We start from the raw sequence: 25704 nt of genomic DNA, 5'->3' as shown, positions 1-25704 counted from the left end.
CTTTCTGGATTGAGCAGCTGGATAGATGATGATGCCAATCACAGAGGTGGAGACCCTGAAAATGGAGCAGGGTAGGTAGGGGATGTATGAGTTCAAGTGGGTCACAATGAGTTTAAAGTCCCTGTGTGACATCAAATGATAGATATTTGTTATATGATTGTTACTGGAATTGGAGGAGAAAACTGGGTTCAGCAGGTAGACTTGGGAAACACCAACACATAGATGAGAATGGATGGGACCATCCACTGAGCGTTCACTACACACAGAGATACAGATGGTCTCTTCCCTCAACATGCCCACAGTCTAAAGGAGGAGACAGACACAAGAGTTGACTGTAACACAATAATAGTAGTAATAGTATAGTGCACAAAGAAGGTACAAAAGATTGTGGAAACCCAGAGATGGAAGATGTTAATTCTGCCTGGGAATGTTAGAGAAAGCTTCCAATAGAGCTGATGTTTGCTCTGGGCCCAACAGGTGTGCCAGGAGATGAAGAGGGTGAGGGATGAAGAGGTAATAGAAAGAGCCAGGGGAAAGGAACTGAGAAAGCAAGACCCAAAAAGTGTTGAGCTGCGGCATGTGTACAGGTGTTGGGGGCAGAGGGGGCAAGGGGAAAGGAGAGATTGGAGGGTGGGAAGAAAAAAATGAGGCCGGGAAGGTATATTGAAGTCCAGTTATTCAGACTAGAGGGACTAGTGGTAATTCTGTGGCCACTGGAGATTTTCTTTGCTTGCTTGTTTTTGTTTGTTGTTTTGTAGGGAATAAATACATCAAGTCTGCATTCTGAAAGAAAGACCCTAGCAACTTTGTGGAAACCAGATTGGAGCAGAAACTGGTTAGAGCTTTTTTGTGACAGCATGAGCATATTTTCTATTGATTTCTTCACTTACTGTAGAGAACCAGGGCTGGCCAAAACTAGGGTTTGTGGTCTAATTCTATCATTAACCCTTGCTGAGGCTTTGTACAAAAGCATTTTACATTTTGAGGACTTTCGCTGTAAAATGAATTTCTCAATAGCTCTACTTTCCTCAATTATTATATGAGGATGCAAAAAGAAAACACATGAAACACATTGAAAAGTATTCAGTGGGTTTTATGGAGAGTTATTTTGCATGCATGGTAGGACAGGGTGTTTGGTAGAATCAAGTCAAGAGGCAGAGACCACGTTAGTATAAAAACTATTCAAAGGTTTTCCATGGAAGGTCATAGAAATTAGCAAAAGGCTGTTTGTTTGTCTTGTAGATGTATCTACTTGAAAACTCTAAAAGATCTAAGTCAATTCTCTTATGAGAGAGACTGTAGATCTGACAGTGCCCTTCCAGAAAAGAATAAAAACACATGATCAATATGGTCATTAGCACTTTGAAGAGCATGTCCCATAATAACAGATGGAAGGTGGTGGGGGTGCTGACATTAGAAAAGAAAGGACTTACAACATGGATGGACCTAGAGAGAATTATATTAAGTGAAACGAGTCAGGCACAGAAAGAGAAATATCACATGTTCTCACTTATTTGTGGGAGCTAAAAATAAACAAATAAATACACAAATAAACTGCGGGGAGGGAAGGGAAGAAGACACAACAATTACAATTCCTTGAAGTTGATAAGACAAGCAAACAGAAAGGACATATTGGGAGGGAGGGGGAGAGGGAGGGGGAAAGGAGGTTTTGGTAATTGGCCACAATAATCAACCACATTGTATATTGACAAAATAAAATAAATTGTTAAAAATAATAAAATAAAATAAAAATAAAAAAGAAAAGAAAAGACTTGGCATGGAGGAAAGGAAAAGGGAGAGTGATGGGTTCCTGAGTGCCTATCCTAGATGGACTTCACAGGGACTGATGGTAACTCAGTGAGTGGGGTTTTCTCCATCTTCTAGGTGTCTCTAGTGTTTCCCAACAGAAATACTCTTTGGTCAGTTAACAGAATACCAGAATAAAATACTGTTGGGACAGTTAAAGATAAAATGAGATCTTTATAGGCACAGAATATTTCATAACTCATATTCAATTTTTTAATAACCCTAGTCTATGTTTTTTCTTTTCCATACTGTAAATTTTGAGCTTCTCAGATCTATATTTTCTTCTTCTTGGTGCAAATTAATGAAATTCTAGTATTTTGCCTTGATATTCACAAGTGGTGAAATAAATCTCAGTAAGATTAGGGAAAAAATGTTTATTTTTTCTGAAACCTGCTGAAAAGTGATAGTACCCTGCTTTAAAGAATTGATCTCACAGATGTTATTTCTAACAAAGGAGTCTCGTAAGAAATCTGAACTTCAATAATTGTTGCTATTGTCTGTGAAAGTTGGCTTTGACCACTAAAAAGTCTGTAATGATTTGTTGACTTAATAATTTGCCTTGGTAAATATATTTAAGTTGACATTTTGGGGGAAAGAGTTTGACTGTAAAGGTGCCATACAAGGGAAGTTTGGGGGTACCTAACATTCAAGTCTTCTCAGTTTCGGGCTATTAAAAACAAGGCATTCTTATACTTGCCCATTGGTGCACATGAACATATTTTCTCTAGTACATGTACTAAGGAGTGACAATGCTGAGTCACAGAGGTCGTATCTCTTCAATCCACTAGATAATGCTAAACTGTTTTCCTAAGTAGTGGTACCAACTCATGCCCCCTTCATCAATAAGTGAAAGTTCTTCATACTGCACGCACATTGACTCCAACACTTGATATTGTCAGACTTTTTAATCTGTACCAATCTGTGTGCTGTGTGATAGATATCCAAATTTTCAATGGTATTTAATTGTAGTTTTATTTATAGATTAATTTGTTTAAGGTTGAGAGACTTTTCATATTTTTATTAGTAATTTGCATTTCCTCTTTTGTGAAATGTCTATTCAAGACTTTTGCCCATTTTTCAATTAGTTTTCTGGTTTGTGGAAGTTCTTTACACATCTTTGATATCAGCCCTTTCTTAGTTATGTACATCTCTCACTCTGTGTCTCAAACATTCACTCGTTTTACAGTGACTGATGAATAGAAGCTCTTTAATGTACCCAAATTTATCAATCGTTACATTGTTGGTTAACATTTTTTGTATCTCATATTTTAAAATCTTTTCTTACACAGGGTCATGAAAATATTCTTCTGTACTATCTTCTAAAATCTTCATAGTTTTCACTTTAATCCATCTGGAATTGATTTTTGTGTATGGTGTCAAAGGGTGTCGTATTTCTTTTTATTTTGTTAGATGGATAGTCATACATTATCTATTGAACTATACACTATTTGTTGAAAAGTTGGAGTTTATAAATCAATTTGGAGTAAATATACATTTATTATTTATATTATATGTATATTTTCTATCCAGCAAATTGCAAAACTTGCTTATTAATTCTAATGTATCTATAGATTCTTCAGAATCTTCTAAGTACATATCTGCAAAAATGTCAGTTCCTTTATTCTCCTTTTTCTGGCTAAGACCTCCAGAACAATGTTGGAGTGCAGTCGTGATGATGGCAATCTTTGTCTTGTTCTGGACCTCAAAGGAGAGACTTTTAAATTTCCACTATTGAGAATGTTATTTTCTGTGTGTCATTGGCAGAGACTATCAGTTTAAGGAAGTTCATTATCATCCATGTTTGCTAATTTTTTAATCACAAGTTAATGCTGAATTTTATCAGATACTTCTGTATTAACTGAAACAATCATATGATTATTCTTCTTTAATCAGTTAATGTGGTGGGTTACATATTACATTAATTAATGTTCTTATGTTAACGTTCTTATGTTAAGTCAACATCATTCTCCTGGGATTAGCCCTACTTAATCATTATGAAGTATCCTTTTCATAGATTGTTGGATTTAGTCTGCTAGTAGTTTAAATCCACGTTCGTGAGTGATAATTGGCCTCAAATTTTCCTTTTCCATGCTGTCCTGGGAGCTTTTGGTATTAAAGTTAAGCTACCTCCTTAAAATGAGTTGAGAAGTGGCCCTTCTCTTTATATTATCTCAACTAGATTGTATAGATTAGGATTATTTATTCCTTGACCGTTTGGTAGAAGTTAACTAAAGAAGTTCTTTGGACATCTTTTCTTTGTGGTTAAAGGACTATCTAGGTATTTGCTACCATATTTCTGAATAATCTATTTATACTGCCGTTTCTTGATAAATCAATTTTAAAGAATTATGCTTTAACTTCCTTTTAAGGTAGTTGAGGATTTAGCTCTTACATCCCCCAATCTCACCTCTACTCCCTCTCTTCTGTCTTCCCAATAGAGTTATGTCACAATTTTTGTTTATATTTTGATAAATAAAATTTTCTCAGACACATGATTATTTCTGCAGGAAAATGTATGAGCGTGCACATTGAGTTGAAAAAATTAAAGGTTATAAATAGTCTATGTCAGTTTAAGTCAGCTTGTCTCCAAATGAGTCAGGCCAGACCATATTATGCAACTAAATGAGTTTTCCAAAAAAATTTTTTTTTAGTTTTTCAACTTTTATGGATTTTGGAAGTGCAGGTTTCTCCAAGTGTTAAACTTCTAGGGGGGATTTCAGGTCTTGCTCAGGTTTTGTCATTAACTACAGGCAGGCACTATATTGTACCATCCTCTGTGATGCTAATCTGTTTCCTCCTGTCTATTTACATTCTGCTTTCCAAAAATTTGGTGAACTCTCTTTGCAAAGAGTATCTCCCTTTCAATTCTCTTTGTTCTTAGAGGTTAATACTATTTAAAACTTTTGCTATAATTTTAGTAGGGTTTTTTGGAGAGTGAAGAGATAAATGCATATAATCAAGCCCCCATTTTTAACCTAAAATCCTGGATTTAGTCTCCTTAACAGTATAGATCTTGATATTTTTCTTTCTGAATCTATAAGGATACCAAGAACCAATGCCATGCTAGTCTTAAAGAATCACCAAAGAGAAATTTCCTGCCCAAGCTTCAGGAGCTGTTTCAGCTGGACTTCATAGACCTAATGGTGTTTCTCATGGAATTATCCTCCAATGTTGAGAATCTCCACACCCATCTCAGAGACAAAAGGCTTTGTTACTTACGTCGTCTGTTGTCAGGGCACTGCAGGTAAAACTGGTCTTCTGGGGCTGGGGACTGAGCTTCAGAGAGGAATAAATCACTCTTGTAAAGAATGCCACCTGTGGGGAGAATATGAAAGAAAACCTCAATGCAGAGGGCATGGGAGTGAGGCAGGTGGCACTGAGGAAAGGGAAGAGGCCAGCTGAAGAAACAGGACGGATGGGGAGTGGAGACGGCTAGCAAGTCCCAGCAACCAAGGCTGAGGATCTGGGAAGAAACTTTAAACCTGTTTTGACCAGGAGCCAGTCTCTATGGATTGTCCAGTCCAAGGGAGTGAGCAGAAAGAGTTGGATGCAAGCATATAACTTCATGCCTTTTCAAAAAAATATTCTTTAAATATTCATTCAATATGTACACAGAGGAGAAGTTGAGTATAAGGGCAGAGCAGAGAAGGGCAATAGGATCGACAACCTCAGTTTATTTTCTTATGGTCCTGAAAAATGCAGCCTGTGCCACAAATTTGCATATCTTGCTTAGCAAAACAAAAGCCTTGTAGGTAACCCAATCCACCATTTTTATTGCTCTTCTCTGAAAGCCTAATGCAAATGTCACACCCTTATCAAATGGTAATTAACATATTTCTCTTTTTTCAATCACTTGTTACACTCCCAGTGATATTGGTACAGAAGGCAACTGCCCACTCACTTGATCTACCCTAACTCCAAGAATGGGACTCAGCCTTGAGGGAATTGGGCAAGCAAGGTCTGATGGGTACATGTAGATTATTATCTGAGAAGACAGGTCTACCCTCTTTACCTGGGTCCATAAGGGATTAGGCTCAAGATATTGAACCAAAAGGAGTGAGTTAGGAATGACAGGTTCCTTCTACAACTCAGGCACAGAGCTCTTTCTCCTGGGCTCAGGATGTTATGCAAGCAGAGAGAAGGCACCAATACTGAAGTCTGAGCAGGTGTGAACTAGGATAGTAGACTGCAGGATTAAGGAAGGCATTTTAGACTTAGGGGGCAAGAACTGTTAGCTCATGCAACTTGGTGTGCTCAAGGGTTAACTGTTGAGAGAGATGAAGAGTTAGATAGGGATGGAAAGGTAGGCAGAGGTCAGACCATGGAGGATGCCTGGGTGTCTAAAGGTCTATCCTTTTGTGATGGGAACCATGGAAACATTTTAAGCAGAGGAACAACAGGTTCAGACCCACAAGCTCAGTGTGCTAGTAGTGGGAGACAATTTGGGAAGTTCCTCCAGACAAGTCATCAAATCCTATGGTTTTGAGACACTTAATCCATGAATGAGAAACATCAGAAGATAATACTTAGACCCCAACTGCCATTGTGGAGAAAACACACTCATATCCTGCTGGTAGTTCCTAGTAGAGGTAATGCATTCTGCAGGGTTTAATGGTCTGATGGGATAGCTGAGCTAAATCTCCATGGCCTATGTGGTCTGCTCTACCCCTTTCTCATGTATTCATGCATTTTCCTCATTTTTGTCTAACATCAGAACTGAGGTGGGGTGAATGTGTGCCCTTCCTCATTACAAAGATTTGGTGAATATCTTCTCCTGAGATAGAGAATAGAATTCACTTCTGAGGACAAGGTGGCCATTGTGAAGTAGGTGGATCCCACAAATTTCCTGCTGGTTATGATGGTTGGGGAGCTGACTTCACTAGCGTGTAAGTTAAAATTCATCTCTAATTTTTTTTTTAAGTTGATATTATAGAGGCTGAGAGTAGAACAGTGGTTATCAGAGACCGGTGAAGGGAGGTGGGGGGATGGAAAACAGGGAGAGGCTGTTCAATGGGTGCAAAGTTCAATTAGATAGGAGGAATATGTTCTGATGATCTATTGCACAGTAGGGTGACTATGGTTAAGTTTTGTATATTACATAATAACTAGAGGAGAGGCTTTTGAATGTTTTCATTACAAAAAAATGATAAATGTACAATGTTATTGATACATTAACTACCCTAACCCGATTATTGTACAACATTTATATGTATCAAAACATCAGATTGTACCCCATAAATATGTACAATTACAATGTGTCAATTAAAAGTTTTAAAAAATACGTAAGCCAATAAGAGGAAATAAAACAATATGCCTAGAAAAAAGATTCATCACTGCTTGAATCTTAACAATTATTCATACTGCACTCTGGTGTCTAAAGAGTTGTCAAGCCTCAAAGAAGAATTTTTCTCTCCTGTTCATCTCCCTATGAATTCTTCTCTTAAAGATTTGACTTTTTTTCTTGTAGAAATCAATATTGTATTTGCAGCATTAAAGATTTTGACTGACATTTCCTACCCTTATGAGTTTTCAGTACAAACTGCTCACTCAGTTTGAGGACAATGTAACCAAATCCCAGGGACGCAAATAAAACACTCCTTTTAAATTTTCATGAGATACTCTGTGTTCTTTATTTCATTCTAGTTAACATGAGCATTTAGATAATACTTGAGTCGTTTTTATTGGGCAATGAACTCATCTAATCATTGCCCCTGGAAATAAAAAACATTTGAGTTGTGTGCTGTAGTATTTCAGTAGAAAGATGAGAGTGCTTACTTCTGGTTCTTGAAGGAAAGCTCTGAGGTGATTCTTTTGCATGAGTTAGGCTTGATCAAAACAGACAGACAAACATAAAACTAGCAGATGAACTCCTAACCAAGCCTCAAAGAGTAGCCAAAGCCAGGTGTGCTTGTATTAGGAAATCACTTGCACATGGTATTCTTCTGGGCTAATCATATTAATTGATTTCCTCTGTGTTGGAGGGGTCAAGGTGCTACCTAATTTCCTCAGTATAATCTCATGGAGATAGAGCAAGGAAAGGGTAAGAACAGTTGAGAGACAGTTCACCTAGATAACCTAAGCCAGACCAGTCCACCATGCAGCTATACTCATCTCACTTTACCCACCCAGAAGATCTCATTGTTATGGAGAAAGTAAATGATGCCGCAGCAAAGCAGAGATCTAGAGAGAGCCCTGGGGTAGGTTTATCCTGTGCAGAAAATTGAGTGTATCAAGGTGTCTCTGCATGCAAGTTTGTAGAATTCTTTTTAAGTTTATGGAAAAAATGTTATTAAGCCTTCACAGGCTAGGGTCTTCTTTCCCATCCATTTCTCAGTAAGCTCTGAGGACACGGCAAATGGATTTATCTATCAGGAAGCAGACTTCAACACAATTCAATTTCAACAAGTGTTTGTTGTTCACACAGAACATACACAGCTGTGTATTTGATTCTGTGGGAAAATTAAGAAATGAACCACACATGATTCTTGCCCTCCCTCCCAGGGCTTAGTCTAAACTGGGAAAGAAGAACAAACAAGAATATTTCATCTACTTTACCAAGGGGTTTTCACCCATCTGACCAAAAGCTCTGGAAGCCCAAGGCAGAAGATTTATAAGACACAAACAGATAACAGAATCTGTCTTAGCTGTCTTTACACTGGGTCACCCCAATTTCACAAGCCATGGGAGAAAACTAAAGACAGAAAATGTTTATAGGACCATGCTTTAATTTGAAACTCCTCACCCTACTTCCCACCTGCCAAACTGAGCAAGGACACAGGAAGTTGTTGGGCTAGGGCTCACAGACCCTTCAAACCCATTGTACAGACCAGGTCACAGACTTCTCACATGCCCAGCTGGGTCACCAGACCCCTCACATGCCAGCTGGGTCACAGACCCTTCACATAAAGGTTGCAAGCTAGGTAATTGGAAAAGATCCCAGTAGCTGTATGCAGAGTTGACAGGTTCATTCCAATGTGAGCTTAGTCCTCAGCTTCCTCAGCAGCAGCAGCAGCAGTGGCAGTGGCCTTCTGGAGGCATCCCCAGTGCCCTGGCAGCAACAGCCTCCAGCAGCAGTAGCGGCCTACCCATGATCCCCCTGGGGTGTCCTGAGGGCTGGGGGGAGGCTGTGGATCAGAGGCATTCATCCTTTATACTTAAGTCTGATGACCCAGGAACACCAGAGTGCCCACATGCATCTGCATCAGACAATAGCCAAGGAACACCTGGGCACAGGTGCACATTTACATCAAAAGCTTAGCAAGATTCTGAACATCTGAAGGACCCTGACCATTTACCTTCACTTTTCCTACAGAAGTAGAAATGAAGAGCAAGAATTTGGGAGTCCATTAATATTTCTTTTAAATATGTATGACTTTATGATGGTGGAAAGCCCCCCACCCCAGACACAAATGTTTTAAGTGAATAAAATCATAATACAAATTGTAGGTAACTTTTGAGTAATACATAGTTGGGTTCAAATTTTTCCTCAATAACTTTCTAGCTACATTACACTGGACAAGATACTGAAACTCACCAAACTCAGTTTTCTTATCTGCAAAATGGGGAAGATAAAAATGTTAATCTACAAGATTAATTGATGAATTAAATGAGATCTTGCATCCCCAAGTCTTTTGGCCACAAATTTTTATAGTAAAGGTGGTAGAAAACCACCACTCACTCCAAATTCCTCCTGCTGGTAATGCTGTTTGTTGTCTTGCCTCTCTGTCTACCCCACTTGGCCCCAAGTGAAAACCAGCCATTTTCCCTCCATTCCTCAGAGCATCATTAGCCCAAACACATGTACAACACGTCTTTATGATGCTACTGAAGTTTCTGGAATGATGCTAGATGAGGCATTGCGGGGAGGAAGTTTACCTGCTTTCAGGTTCCTCTTCCCCTAGAGCCTGCTCTGTTGACTTCTGGTCACCCTACCCGCTGCCGACCTTGTTGCCCTCTCTCCTCACTGGTTTTTTCTTGTTACTGGGCAAACAACTCTGGCTGTCTGCGCTCTTTCAAAAACAAACCACTCAAAAGTCAAATGTTGATGAAAGTGGAAGTCAGCTTTTATTCAGGAATACCAGTGACCTGAGGAGAGATGTTAGGATAACCCATCTCTCTGGTAAACCTGAAGGGGAATGGCCAGGCTAAAGCCATCTCAAAGACTCTGATTTACTGAGGGGGGTTTAAAGAGGGACTGAGGGAACGGAATGTGGGAAATGAAAAGCAGGAGGGAGGGGGACGTGAGCAGTGAGGGCTTCATGTAAGATCTCACCAAGATTCTGTCTGATTTCTGCTCCCATCTTTGCTGTTATCTCGGGGTCTGGGTATTATATGCAAGTCTGCAGCTTCAGGCTGTCTAGAAAATAACTTTACATTTATGTAAATAATGTCATCTTGCCCCCAAACCAAGGTTCAAAATATCAAATAACCATGGGGAAAGAGGGTGCTCAGAAAAATGCATGCCAAGAAAAAAAAAAACTGTCTTTTTAAAATCTTTTAGAGCCCACATGGTTTTGGGTCCCAACATGGCTTCAGTTCTGCTCACTCCAACACCCTCTGGACACATTCAGTCCACACAGAATTCATCTCAGATGAGCACCCAAAGCCATCTTCTCCCTATGTTTTCTCCTGTTTCCTTTACTACCTGATTGCTCCCTCCACAGAGACCTAGTTCCATCTTGCCACAATCCTTTTGAAACAGAGCTCCCTACACCCTCATAACATGATATCTGCTTCTACAGAATTGCTTGCTTAACCTAAGGAAAAGATAAAACTGTTAACATATATACTGACAACAGATATGCTTTTGCCACTGCCCATGTTCGTGGGGACTTATACAAACAGAGAGGACTATTAACATCAGAAAATAAATAAATAAATAAATAATAAAGCAAAAATACTAGCCTTGCTTGAGGCCATATGGTATCCAAAAAGAGGGTTCATCATACATTGTCCGGGCCACCAGAAAGATAACTTGTTTGAGACCCAAGGCAACGCTGCTAAAAATTTGACTGCCAAAGAGGCCACATTACAACCAGTGGGGCCATTTGACTCTTGACTCTTTAATAGTCATTCCAGCACCTCAATTGCCACTGACTCCCCATTATACTAAAGAAGTAAAACATGCTAAGATCTTAAAAGCCTCCAACAATGCCATGAATTAGAAAATTCTGCCAGACCACAGGTTTTATTTGCCACAGGCTCTAGGCAGATTGCTGATTAAACAGATACATCAAGGAACACACCTTGGATCCACAAAATTAACTGAATTTTTTAAAAAATATTATTACATCCAAGTTCTTGACAAAATAACAAAAGGCATTGTTACCAGATATGAAATTTATTCACAAGTAAATTCAGGGCCCAAATCAAGGCTGCCCATTGGAACCAGAATGCAAGGAACCAACACTGGCGAACACTGGGAAATTGACTTCACCAAGGTAAAACCTGGACAATATGGGTATCACTAATTTTTCATGTTCATAGACACTTTTTCTGGATGGGTAGAAGCCTTTCCTACCAAAACTGAAACCACTCAGATTAACACTAAAAAAATTGTTATAAGAAGTTGTCCCCAGATTCGGCCTACCTGTAACGTTGGGGTCTGACAATGGCCCGGCTTTCACAGCCCAAATTTCCCAATTATTAGCTAAAACATTAAAAATAAATTGGAATTTACATTATATTTATAGGCCACAAAGTTCAGGACAGGTAAAACAAATGAATCAGACTTTAAAAGAAACACCAAATTAAAACTAGAGACTGGCGAGAACTGGGTGAGCCTCCTTCCCCTTGCCCTCCTAAGGGCTAAATGCACCCCCTACATACAAGGAATTACACCCTCTCTATTGTCCCACCTCAGAGATGATAAACTTGCTGAAATCACTAACCGTAACCTTCTTCAGTCTCTTCAGGCCCTCCAACAGGTAATATGCTAAATTCACCCCTTGGTCAGAGAGGCCTACCCACTGACAAAAGCAATTGTCAATCTGCAAAAAGGCCTCCTGGAATTTGAGATGGGTTACATTGAATCTATTGATCAATTTGGGAAGAATTGACATCTTTACAATATTGTCTTCTAGTCCATGAACATAAAATGTCTCTGCATTTATTTAGATTGTCTTTAATTTCTATTAACAGTATTTTGTAGTTTTCAACAGACGAGTCTTGCACACTTTTTGTTAAATTTGTTCCTAAACATTTTATTCTCTTCAATGCTATTGTGAATGAAATTGTTAAGTTCATTTTCAGACTGTTCATTGCTAGTACATAGAAGAATTGCTTTTTTCATTTTAATCTCAAGTCCTCAAACTTGCCAAACGTGTTTAGTTCTAGTAGCTTTTTATATGGATTCCTCAATATTTTCTACACAGAGAACCATACCATCTATGGATAAAGACAGTTTTACTTGTTCCTTTCCAACCTGTACCTCCTTTTTTGTCGTGAGCAGACTGGCTAGCATACGATGCTGGCCCCATAAAATGCTGCATAAAAATGGCAAGAATGGGCATGCTTGCCTTATTCCTCAGTTTATGGGAAAAGCACCCAGTTTTTCACCATTAAGTATGACGTTAGCTGTGGGCTTTTTGTAGATGCACTTTATTGGATTGAGAAAGGTGCTTTCTATTCCTAGTTTACTGAGAGTTTTCCCAATTAAATAACAATTTTAAAATGTAAAGTGCTTTGATAAAAAGATTTACACCAAGTGGTCAATCTGACAATATGGTAAAAAGTTAATTTTTCCCTCTTTGCTGTGGTCATTGTGTCCTACACAGAGGCTGGACCTATCTGAATGCGCAGCAGCAGCTGCACCCATATATAATCCACACAATCAGACTAGGTGGATTATATATGGCTCTAGGAAAACCTGTTGTTTCTATACCAACCATTCGGGTATTATTAGAGACAGCCTTACATTAGTCAGAAAACACATTTTTAAAATAAGGGTCATATAGTAATAATAAAAATTGGTTTGAAAATCTTTTTCCTGGTCACCTTGGTTAAGAATCAGTCAAACTCCTTGTTTTACATACTAAGTACAGCAAATTAAGTACCGATGAATCAATGGTTTGATTCCTTCCTAAAGAAGAGTTGGGAATGAAATAGAGCTCCCTACACCCTCATAACGTACGCTATCTGCTTCTGTAGAATTGCTTGCTTAACCTAAGTAACTCCATTTTACCCCCTGCCTGACCTGCAGACTACCGTCCCTGCATGAGAAACTGTTGACCTTCTCATAGAAACAAAAGCTATTGCGTAGAAACAGCAGCCATACGAAGTAAACTATTACAAGGGAACAGGAACCATATATGGTGAATTACATGGGAACATACACAATGAAAAGTTGTATGCTTGATTGCTCTAACAGCTCATTCCTGGCTCTGTGACCTAGCTCCCTAGCTTGCTTTGTGCACCTGGACAAACCCATGTGCCAACAGGATGTAGTTTTTGCCTTTAAAAACCCCACAAGACCAAGGCCTGATGCCGCTCTTCCTTGGTTGCTCCTTGGGAGATGGACACTGGCCAGCTGGAGTGAATAAACTGCCCTTCTCTGCACGAGTGGCGTGTAAGTGCATTCCTTGTGGGAGGGTGCCTCACAACACTTTTTATTTTATTTTATTTTATTTTGTCAATATACAATGTGGTTGATTATTACTGAAACCTCTCTTCCTCCTCCCTCTCCCCCCTCCCTCCCAACAACCTCATATCTGTTCACTTGTCATATCAACTTCAAGGAATTGTAATTGTTGTGTCTTCTTCCCTCCCCCCCCATTTTTTTGTGTATTTATTTATTTATTTTTAGCTCCCACAAATAAGTGAGAACGTGTGATATTTCTTTTTCTGTGCCTGACTCATTTCACTTAAGATAATTCTCTCTAGGTCCATCCGTGTTGTTGCAAATGGCAGTATTTCATTCTTTTTTGTAGCAGAGTAGTATTCCATTGTGTAGATATAACACATTTTCCATATCCATTCATCCGATGATGGACATTAGGGCTGGTTCCAACTCTTGGCTATTGTAAACAGAGCTGCAATGAACATTGGAGAACAGGTTTACCTTTGACTTGATGATTTCCATTCCTCTGGGTATATTCCCAGCAGTGGGATAGCTGGGTCATATGGTAGATCTATCTGCAATTGTTTGAGGAACCTCCATACCATTCTCCATAGAGGCTGCACCATTTTGCAGTCCCACCAACAATGTATGAGAGTTCCTTTTTCTCTGCAACCTCGCCAGCATTTATCGTTCATAGTCTTTTGGATTTTAGCCATCCTAACTGGGGTGAGATGGTATCTCAGTGTGGTTTTGATTTGCATTTCCCAAATGCTGAGTGATGTTGAGCATTTTTCATGTGTCTGTTGGCTATTTGTATATCTTCCTTTGAGAAATGCCTATTTAGCTCTTTTGCCCATTTTTTTAATTGGGTTACTTGTTTTTTTGTTGTAAAGTTGTTTCAGTTCCTTGTATATTCCGGATATTAATCCTTTGTCAGATGTATATTTCGCAAATATTTTCTCCCACCCTGTTGGTTGTCTTTTAATGGCCACAATCCTTTCATGAGGGCTGGTAAAACTGAATCCCAACTTCTTCCTGGGAGGGGTAGACTAGAATGTGAGAAAAATAAAAACACTATCAAGAGATTACTTGCCTCTCCTAGCAAATTTCTATATGAACGTTCTCAACAGAGTTAAGAATGGGAAAGAATAAAGGCAGTGAAAGGGAGAGAGAGCCCCTCTCTTGTAAAGTAACACTACACGTGGGAAGTCCCAGTAAACTTAGGCACCCTATGCTTGTCCTATTCCTTTCAGTCTCAAACCATTTCCACACTTGAGAATTGGGAGGGAGCGGCAAAGCTCTTTCTCTAATTCCAAGGTTTGCTTAATACCTTCATGCATATCCTCTTCTTAACATTTTTGTGTGTCAAGACCATTGAGTTAGGGCCAAGCTAGCAAAAGGCTCAAAGCTATATTTGCCAGCAAAACATCTTCAGCTGCCATCTGTGGAATCATGTGCTTTGGCAAGAAATACCAGAGTGCCAAGTTAGCAAAACACAGTCCATTCCCAGTGATCTGTAAATGGGTTGACCACTTTGCAGGACTTTCCTGCTGACCTCAGTATTTCCTCTTTTCCTTCCATCTGACAGGAACTAGGACTGTGCAGGAGCAGGAAGAGTGCTGAGACCAAAGAGCAGGGACTCCCTGAGGCCATGCCAAGTGGACTCTCAATGGGCTACGAGGTGACTTGAAGTGAAAGTAAACACCTAATTAACCCCCACCCCTTGACATAATGCATTTTTAGGATAATCATCCAGAAGCAAAATAGTTTTTAACTGCTTTAATTCAAATGATCAAGTTTAATGTAATACATGATGCTGTTTTGCTAAAGCTGAAACATTGATATTGGTTTAATAAGAGATGTATTTGCTGGATTTTTCTTTCATTTTGTTTATTTATTGGCCTATTTTATTTTTATTTTTGAGTATGGTGAGTCATTGCTTTTTTTATTTAACAATGATTCATTATTGTAATAAACCAATAAATGAAATTGTGCAGTCTAAAATAATGAGAATGTACTGAAAATCTTCACAGCTATGCTATTAAACTGTTTGGAATTGACAACACAAAAACAAGATCTGCACAAGCCTTTTACTTTCCATGGGCATATTTCTACCTGCTATGATCTAGGTCCTTTGAGTTCATTCAGTTTGTCTTATCATCTTGGTGAAGACTCAATTCTCCCACCTCTTTTCCCTTTCCAAACCACCACAAAACTCTTCACTGTATGTGGCTTATGCAGCACACTATATTGTCATGCAGCTTGCTCTTGCATGGATGCATTAGTTATGTTTTATTGCTCTGTTCTCTTCTCATTAGCCCAAGAAATGAAAGTAGAGAATACATTCCTCTTTGGCAGCAATTTTCTTTATGTCAAATCAGAATCTCGGTTTGCAAAATGACTTATGATTCTAAAGCCTTATTCTATGACAATGCTTTCAACTGCTTATTATCCTGTGTGAAGAGAGAATTTGTCTTTATAACATGACTACAATGGTAATTATAAGTCAGCTGTTGTCATTTTGACAACACCAACCTAATGTCAGCCAGAGAAGACTTAAAAGTTCATTGCTGTCACTTCAAGACAGGGATCACTTGGTACCAACGTAATTGTCAATACAAATGCCAACACAGCCCTGAACCCTCATGGCAGCAGCTGGTTTTCAGTGTGTCTTCCACATGACTGAGATTATGGTTAAAATAATCCTTTCAGAACCATCAGTTTTTGAGAATGTAACATTTTTGAGATAGTTGTCTTTTGAAAATTTTTTTCGAATTTTTAAAATTCTCCTAGAATTCTTCAATCCCCTAGGAAATGCCTGCAGACTTAGAGTTAAACACTAATCTCTTACCTCTGTTGTTCAGGAGAGGAAGTAAACTAGAAGAGAGGGGATGCAACTGACTCAAGGGTACACGGCTACTTCATTATGTGACTAAAACTCAAACCCAGAACCTACCCCATTCCGCCTAGTTCTGGCTCCTGTACCTCATGAAGCGAGTTTGGCTTTACTCAGTTCAGATATACAAAATGGTTTCATCAAAGGATATTGAGTATTTTTCAGTTTTTTAAAAATATGTATTTTCTGCATCACTATTAATACATGGAAACTTGGAGTTCCAAGTTAACATTATCAATTCACAAAGGGTAATTTTGTTTTTAAGCTGCAACCACAGCTCCCTCTAATGGCTTGCGTATTTGGACAGTGAATTCTTCAGAAAATGAAATACCCCTGTTCATTTGCAACTGAGAAGGGCTATTTTATTATTATTGTTCTTTATTGTTTTTGTTAGTGTTTTAATGAGTCATTATTTGTCTTTACAACTAGATCATTGTATCCCACTCAGTCTATTTAGATTCTAGCAAATCATGATATTCCCACCTCTGAAAAATCACATCAGTATAAGTAAAAACAAAACTTACTTGATGTGATGATTAATTTTATATGTCTATTTCACTAGGTTGTGTGGAGCCCAGATATTTGGTCAAACATTATGCTGGGTGTTTCTATGAAAGTGTTTCTGGATGAGATTAACATCTGATTCTATATAACGCGTAGTGCAGGTTGCCCTTCTTAATGTGAGCGGACCTCAAACAATCAGTTTAATTCCTAAATAGAGCAAAAAGTCTGTCCTAAAAATAAGTGGGAACTCCTCTGCCTGACTCTCTTGAGCTGAGAGATCAGCTGCCTTTGGACTCGAAATGAAGCATTGACTCTTTTTGGGTCTCAAGTCTGCTGGCATTTGGACTGGAACTTATACCATCAGCTCTCATTGGTTCTCGAGGCTTCATATTAGAATTAAAACTACATCATTAGTTCTCCTGGGCTCCATTTTGAGGATTGCACATCTTGGGACTTCTCAACCTCCATAATCATGTCAGCCAATTCCTTATAATAAATCTTTTTACCCCCACACACATTCTGTTGGTTCTGTTTCTCTGGAGAACACTAACTAATACACTTAATTTCAAGGAGCCTAAAAAAACATGAAAATTTTTAAATGTTTGGATCCTGCTGTTACACAGTCAGTAAAAGTGTAGGGTGGTTCTTGCAGCATTAGTCTGCTTACCATCATGGATGGTTTTGACTAATTAATTGTCAAGTCTTGCTGACAGTGAAGACCACAAGAAAACCGAGATCTGTAATCACTGATTCTTGAACGTAGCATATAAAAATAATATAAAATATAAAAATGTATTCAATAAAAGTAATATCAACTCCACTAATATTGCATTTTACATTTTATATTTACTATCACATTTGACTCAATCATCACAACAATCCTGAAAGACAGAGTGAATATCTTGAGCTCGATATGCAGATTCATAACCTGATCCCCACAGATAGCAACTGGCTCCTAGTATTGTGCATTTTCCATTACAACCACATTATCATTCTTAAGTCATTCTTTGCAACAATACAGCAGGACAGCATCTCCAGTTATTTGTCTAACCACATAGGCCATTCATGATTTTCAATCCAAAAGGTGCGACCCAATAGCAATTTTCTGGTTGACCTGGCTCAATAATCTAAAGTAGAATGTAAATAATCCCAGGCTTAGAGCTAGAATTTCTGTTCAGAACAAGTGGCTTTTCCCATTGAATGAACACTGAATATATCCCACCACTGTACAAAAAGGTGATTTGGATCCCAACAGTTTAGATTAAATTGTTAAGTTATATCTCCCCAACTAAAATGAAACTTCCTAGAAATCAAGAGTCATCTCTGCCCACCAAAGCTCTTCCACAGAGCAGGTGCTCTATAAAATTTGTTATATAAATAAATAAATGTGCAAATAATAATTATTATCTGGTTATCATTTGTTCCACATCTACTAGATGTCAGGACTCGTGCTAAATACTTTACATTCATTACCTCTACTTCTTTAAATCATTCCCTGAGCAGATAATATTTTTTATCATACAGATGAGGAAACTGAAGCTCAGAGAAGTCAAGTAACATGCTCAACCTCTCATAGCTGAAAGTGATGGTGCTGAGACCAATCCCTCGACTGTTTCATTCTAAAGCCCAAATACTCTTCACACCGCGCTGAAAGTTGCCCACCATTGATGTGAAACAATGCAAAGTTGACATCCCATAGATAATAGATTCATAGCATTAGGCTGGTATATAATCTTGTAGAAATGACCAAATAATCTTGTGGGTCAGGACTAGAGCTATATTATTAGATCTCAGTACCCTGGATAATTGCCCTTCTCACTTCATCTGTATAAGGATGGCATAAGAGTTGCACACCAAGCTGGAACACCAAGGAGAATGTTAAGTGTCCTCCCTGGGCGAAGGAGTTTGGATGTGTTGTCCCCTCCAAAACTCATGTGGAAATTTGATCCCCAATGTGGCAGTGTTGGAAACTGATTGAGTCATGGGGGCGGATCCCTCATGAATGGATTAATGCTCTCCCTGGGGGAGGGGGGATGAAAGAGTGAGTTCTTGCTCTATTAGTTCCCATGAGAGCTCATTGCCTAAAAAGACCCTGGCACCTTCTCTCTCTGTCTTGCTTTCTCTCCGTTGCTTCCTCTCGCCATGTGATCTGCTTGTACTCACCAGCTGCCTGCCACTTTTCCACCATGAGTAGAAGCAGACTGAGGCCCATGCCAGATGCAGCTGTCCCAGAATCATAAGCCAAATAAACCTCTCTTCTTTATAAATTACCCAGTTTCAGGTATTCCGTTATAGCAACACAAAACGGACTAAAACACTGGGATATAGAAACATCACATGTTCCAAGGACCAGGAGCAGGATAGGGTCTGTTTCCTTCCCTGGTTGCATGCCCTGGCTCTTCACTGACTCACCTGTTCTAATGTGCTCCTGGTGACGATATCTATGGCTTTGGGTAGTTGCTCTCAGAGAAAGTCTTTGTAAGACAATATTCAGCTTCTATAATTTTATCTGTAATCTGTAAATAAATCTAGCTTTATTCAGGGTCTTTTATATATATCCCTAAAAATTAATTAACTGAGACATCTTTTTGTTTTTAATCTTTCTCTTCCAAATCACATTTAGCTTCAAAGGTTGTGATCTTCAGCAAGGGTCAGTACATTTTCACTGTCTTTGAAATCATATCAATACCTTAAGAAACAATTAAGAATTTTACTGAAAGAGGGACTAACCTTCACAAAGCAAATTCACAAAGTAGCTTTTTAAGGTTATCTTAGACAATTAAGTTGTTAGCAACATAAAGAGTTGGCCATAGAGCAAGTATCTATCACCAGTATTTTTTTAATTTTTAGTTTTTATTATTAGCATATTCATTATTACAAATTGTAATTTTTCTTTATGCCTTTTACCTGACCTATCACTCCCCAAACCCCCCCTCCCTCCCCGTCATCTCTAGTATCCTTAGATTTGTTCTCTCCTTCTGAAAGTTCAACATATTGTTTGTGGTCTTTTTTTCTTCCCTTCATTCTTTCTTTCCTCCTTCCTTCCTTCTTTTTCTTTCTTTCTTTCTTTCTTCCTTTCTTTTTTAGCACCCCGTTATGAGTACAAGCATGTATTTCTCTTTCTTTGTTTGGCTTCTTTCACTTAACATAATTTTCTCCAGACTCATCCACGTTGCTGCAAATGGCAGAATTTCATTTTTTATTTCTTATAGCTGAGTAGTAGTCCATTGTGTGTATATACCACATTTTCCATATCCAGTCATCTGTTGAAGGAAACCTAGGTTGAGTCCATATTTCGGCTCCTGTAAATATAGAGCTGCGATGAACATGGGAGCGCAGGTATCCCTTCAACGTGATGATTTCTATTCCTTTGGATATATACCCAGCAGTGGGATTGCTGGATCCTATGGTAATTCCTTCTATAGTTGTTTGAGGAACCTCCATACTGTTTTCCATAATGGCTATTCGAATTTACAGTCCCAGCAACAGTGCAGAAGAATTCACCTTTCCCTGCATCCTCACCAGCATTTGATAACTCAGTCTTTTTAATAACGGCTGATCTAACTGGGGTGAGATAATATCTCAATGTGGTTTTGATTTGCATTTCTCTAATGATTAGTGATGCTGAGCATGCTAAAAAAAATGCTGAGCATTTTTTATGTACCTGTTGGCCATTTGTATGTCTTCCTTTGAAAAATTTCTAGTCATCTCCTTTGCCTGTTTTAAATTGGATTTTTTTTTTTTTTTTTTACTGTTATAGTTGTTTGAGTTCTTTATATATTCTGGATAATAATCCCTGGTCAGTTGTAAATTTTGCAAATATTTTCTCCTGTTCCATAGGTTGTCTTCCACTCTGTTGATTGTTTCCTTTGCTGTGCAGAAGCTTTTTAGTTTGATATAATCCCATTAAATTTTTCTTTAGTTGCTTGTGCTTTTGGAGTCTTATTCAAAAAGTCTTTGCCCAGTCCCACTTCCTGCAGTGTTTCCACTATGTTTTACTTTAGTAATTTTATGGTTTCAGGTCTTAAGTTTAAGTCTTTAATCCATTTTGAGTTGATTTTGGTACATGGTGAGAGGTATAGGTCCAGTTTCATTCTTCTGCATATGGATGTCCAATTTTCACCATTTATTGAAGAGAGGCAGTCTTTTCTCCAATGTATGTTCTTGTTGACTTTGTCAAAGATCAGTTGGCTGTAAGTATGTGGGTTGATTCCCAGGTTTTCTATTCTGTTCCATTGATCTGAGTGTTTTTATGCCAGTACCATACTGTTTTGGTTACAATAGATTTGTAATATAATTTGAAGTTTGGTAGTGTTATGCCTCTGGCTTTATTTTTTTGCTCAGGATTGCTTTGGCTATTCAGTGTCTTTTGTTGTTCCATATGAACAACAAAACAACATATGAATGTTAAGATTGTTTTTTCTGTTTCTGTGAAGAATGTCATTGGTATTTTTGATGGGGACTGCATTGAATCTGTAGATTGCTTTGGGTAGAATGGACATTTTCTTGTTGTAAATTCTTCCCATCCAAGAGCATGGTATGTTCTGCTGCCTTTTTGCATCCTCTTTCTTTCAGTAATGTTTTGTAATTCTAATTGTAGAGATTTTTCACCTCCTTGATTAGACTGATTCCTAGGTGTTTTATTTTATTTTATTTTTTTGCAACTATTATAAGTGGGCTTCCTTTCTTGATTTCTTTTTCCATTAATTCATTACTTCAGTATGAGAACACTACTGTTTTGGGGGTGTTGATTTTGTATCCTGCAACATTACTGAAATTGTTAATCAGCTCTAAGAGTTTTTTGGTAGAGTATTTCAGTTTTTCTATATGTAAGATCATTTCATCTGCAAACAGAGATAGTTTGACTTCATCCTTTCCAATTTGGATGTCCTTTATTTCTTTCTCTTGCTTGATTGCTCTGGCTGGTACTTCCAACACTGTGTTAAATAGGAGTGGTAAGAGTGGGCATCCTTGTCTTGTTCCTGTTCTTCAGGGAAAAACTTTCAGCTTTTCCCCATTCGAGATGATACTTGTGGTTGGATTGTCATAGAAGGCTTTTACTGTGTTAAGATAATATCCTTCCATACCTAATTCACTGAGAGTCTTTATCATGAGGTGATGTTGAATTTTGTTGAATGCTTTTTCTGCATCTATTGAGATAATCATATGGTTTTTGTCCTTTATTTTATTGATGTGGTATATCATGTTTATGGACTTGCATGTGTTGAACCATCCTTGTATCCCTGACATGAATCCCACTGGATCATGGTGTATACTTTTTTTTTTTATGTGTTGTTGTATTCTGATTACTAATATTTTGTTGAGGATTTTACATCTGTGTTCATCAAGGATATTGGTTTGAAATTTTCTTTTTTTTGTTGTATTTTCATCTGGTTTTGGTATCAAGGTGATGCTGGCCTCAAGGAATGAGTTTGGGAGTCTGGCTTCTGTTTCAATTTTTTGGAATAGTTTGAAGAGAAGTAGTATTAATTCTTCTTTAAACATTTAATGAAACTCAACTGTAAAGCCATCTAGTCCTGGGCTTTTTTTGTTGGAAGATTGCTGATTACTGCTTCAATCTCATTGCTTGTTATTGGTCTGTTCAGGTTTTCTATTTCTTCTTGGTTCAGACTTGGTAGTTTTTGTGTGTACAGAAATTTAGCTGTTTCTTCCAGGTTTCATATTTGTTGGTATACAGCTGTTTATAATAATCTCTAATAATTCTTCATGTTTCTGTGGTTTCAGGTGTAATGTCTCCCTTATCATTTCTGATTTTTGTTATTTGAGTGTTCTCTCTTCTTTTTTTGTTAACCTAGCTAATGATTTGACTATTTTATTTATCTTCTCAAAAAACCAACATTTTGTTTCATTGATCTGTGGTACCATTTGAAGCGTCTCTATTTCATTTAGTTCTGCCCAGATCTTGATTATTTCTTTCTGTCTACTACTTTTAGGATTGGACTGTTGCTATTTTTCTACTTCTTTGAGATGTAGTTTTAGGTCATTTACTTGGAGTCTTTCCATTCTTTTGATGTAAACATTTATTGCAATAAACTTCCCTCTTAGTACTGCTTTTGCTGTATCCCACAGGTTTTGGTGTGATGTATTTTTATTTTTGTTAGTTTCCAGAAATTTTTTTAATTTCCTGTTTAATTTCTTCTTGTACCCATAGGTCATTCAGGAGTCTATTGTTTAGTTTCCATGTAATTGTATAGTTTCCAGAGTTTTGTTTGTTATTGATTTCCAGTTTTAATCCATTGAGATCTGAAAAGATATTTGGAATGATTTCAATTTTTTAAAATTTGCTAAGACTTGATTTGTGACCTAACATGTGGTCTATCATGGAGAATGTTCCATGTGCTGATGAGAAGAATGTGTATTCTGTAGTTGTTGGCCGAAATGTTCTGCAGATGTCTGTCGGGTTCAATCGTCCTAAAGTGTAGTTTATTTATTTATTTATTTTTTAAAATTTTTTATGTCTTTTTCATGACCGGCAGTCAGCCAGTGAGTGCACTGGCCATTCCTATATAGGATCCGAACCCGCAGCGGGAGCATCGCTGCGCTCCCAGCACCGCACTCTCCCGAGTGCGCCACGGGCTCGGCCCCTAAAGTGTAGTTTAAATCCTGTGTTTCTTTGTTCATTTGAGGCCTGGTCCAATGCTGAGAGAGTGGTGTTCAAGTCACTCACTATTATCGTATTAGGGTCTATCTCTCTTTTTAGTTCTAAGACTGTTTGCTTTACATATATGGGTGTTCCAGTGTTGGGTGCATACATATTTATGATTGTTATGTCTTCCAACTGGATAGATCCCTTTATGATTATATAATGGCCTTCTTTGTCTCTTTTTATAGTTTTTGGTTTAAAGTCTATTTTATCCAAATAAGAATAGCTACAGATTTTTGCTTTCCATTTGCATGGTATATCTTCTTCCATCACTTCACTTTTAGTCTGTGTGTGTCTTTATAGGTGAAATGGGTCTCTTGAAGACAGCATTATAGTTAGGTCACTTTTTAATCCAATCAGTGGTCTGTATCTTTTGAATGGGGAGTTTAATCCATTTACATTTAGGGTTGTTATTGATAAGTATTGCTATACTCCTGTCATTATATTGCTTCTTGTTTAGTTGTTTTAAGCATCATTTGGTCCTTTCTTCTGTTTTTATTTTTTATCTTCAATCTTAGTTAGATTTTTCAGGTGACATGATATAGCTTCTTTCTATTTCTTGTTTGCATTTTGGTTTTAACAGCAGGTTTTGTTCTTTCTTGTGAATTTTTGATAGTGATTATAATTTCTCAGATTCTGGATGCAGGACTCCTTTGAGAATTTCTTGCAGGGCTGGTCATGTGGTATTGAACTCCCATAATTTTTGTTTGGGAAATACATTATTTCTCCCTCATTTCTGAAAGATAACTTTGCTGGGTATAGAATTCTTGGCTGGCAATTTTTTTATTTTAGTATTTTGAATATATCATTCCATTTTCTTCTGGCCTTTAAGATTTCAGTTGATAAATCTGCTGTTAGTCTGGTGAGGGCTCCCTTACAGTTGATTTGATGCTTTTCTCTTGCTGCTTTAAGAATTCTCTCTTTGTCTCTGAGCTTTGCCAGTTAGACTATAATGTGTCTTGGAGAGGATCTATTTGGATTGAATCTATTTGGGGATCTTTGGGCTTCCTGGAACTGAATGTCTGTATCTCTCTATTTCTGGGAACATTTCTGTTATTCTTTCCTTGAATAGGTTTCCAGCCTTTTCCTTTCTCCTCTCCTTTTGGAATACCCATGATTTGGATGTTTGTGCACTTGAGATTGTCTGCTAGCTCTCAGATTTTCTTCATTTTTTAAAATTCGTTTTTTCTTTTTTTTTTTTTTGTCTGCTTGGGTTATTTCAAAAAGACCATCTTTGAGGTCTCAAATTCTTTCTTCTGCTTGCTCTAGCCTGTTGCTCAAGCTTTCTGCTCTGTTTTTTATTTCACTGAGTGAATCCTTTAGTTCCAGGAGTTCTGCTACATTCTTTTTTAAGGTATTAAATCTCTTTGTAAATTTCCTCCTTCATACCCTGGATATTTTTTCTTGTTTCATTGTGTTCTCTAATTAATTTTTCTCTCATCTCTTTTGGTTTTCTTAAGATCAGTGTTCAGAATTCCTTTTCAGACATTTCAAGGGTTTCCTGCTCTATGGTGTCTGGTACTTGAGAATGACCATATTCTTTTGGTGGTGTCATATCTTGTTTATTTGTAGTTCTAGCATTTTTTCATTGATGTTTAGTCATCTGGTAGGGCACTTGTTTCTTCTGTTACTCTGGAGTGGGCTATGAGGGGAAAGACTTCATCCTCTGTTTGTAGGTTCTGCTGGTGACTCTTGTATCAATGCAGTTAAGTGTGTGGTGGGCTGCCTTGGCTCAGGCAACACAGCTGGTGCTCACCTGGGCCCCCTCTCAGGTGGTGAATGGGTCTCTCTGGGGCTCAGGCAGCATGGGCCAGTGGGGGTAGGGTGGTGCCTATTAACAGTATTTTTAAAACAATATTTTGCATATTTTCTAATCAACTCATAAAATAAGTAAACTCTAAAACAGCATATCACAACATGTGCTCCATAGGATATTAAGAGGTATTATGGATTCTATAAGACCAAAAAGGATTCTATGGTCAAATCACTTTGGGAAATACTATAGAAAGCTATTTGCTTAAAAAATAGACTCCTCAGAACTTCTAACATGCTAATGGAACTGTTATTCTCCATAAATGGAATACAACACACAATTTTGCCCAACATTCAATCACAGAATAAATGTGAAGGGATTGAATTTGTAAAATACCTTTGGGGATGGTGCTTTTAGATTCCTTGATTTTTAATGAATTCCTTTCTCAGCCCACAGCATCACTGGTGTTCTGCTATTGCTCTGGAACAAATTTAATAGATGTTGTTGACTGAACACATTCTCTT

The sequence above is a fragment of the Cynocephalus volans genome, chromosome 11 (genome assembly GCF_027409185.1).
Source record: "Cynocephalus volans isolate mCynVol1 chromosome 11, mCynVol1.pri, whole genome shotgun sequence".
NCBI lineage: Eukaryota > Metazoa > Chordata > Mammalia > Dermoptera > Cynocephalidae > Cynocephalus > Cynocephalus volans.
Note: the sequence above shows the minus strand (reverse complement) of the source record.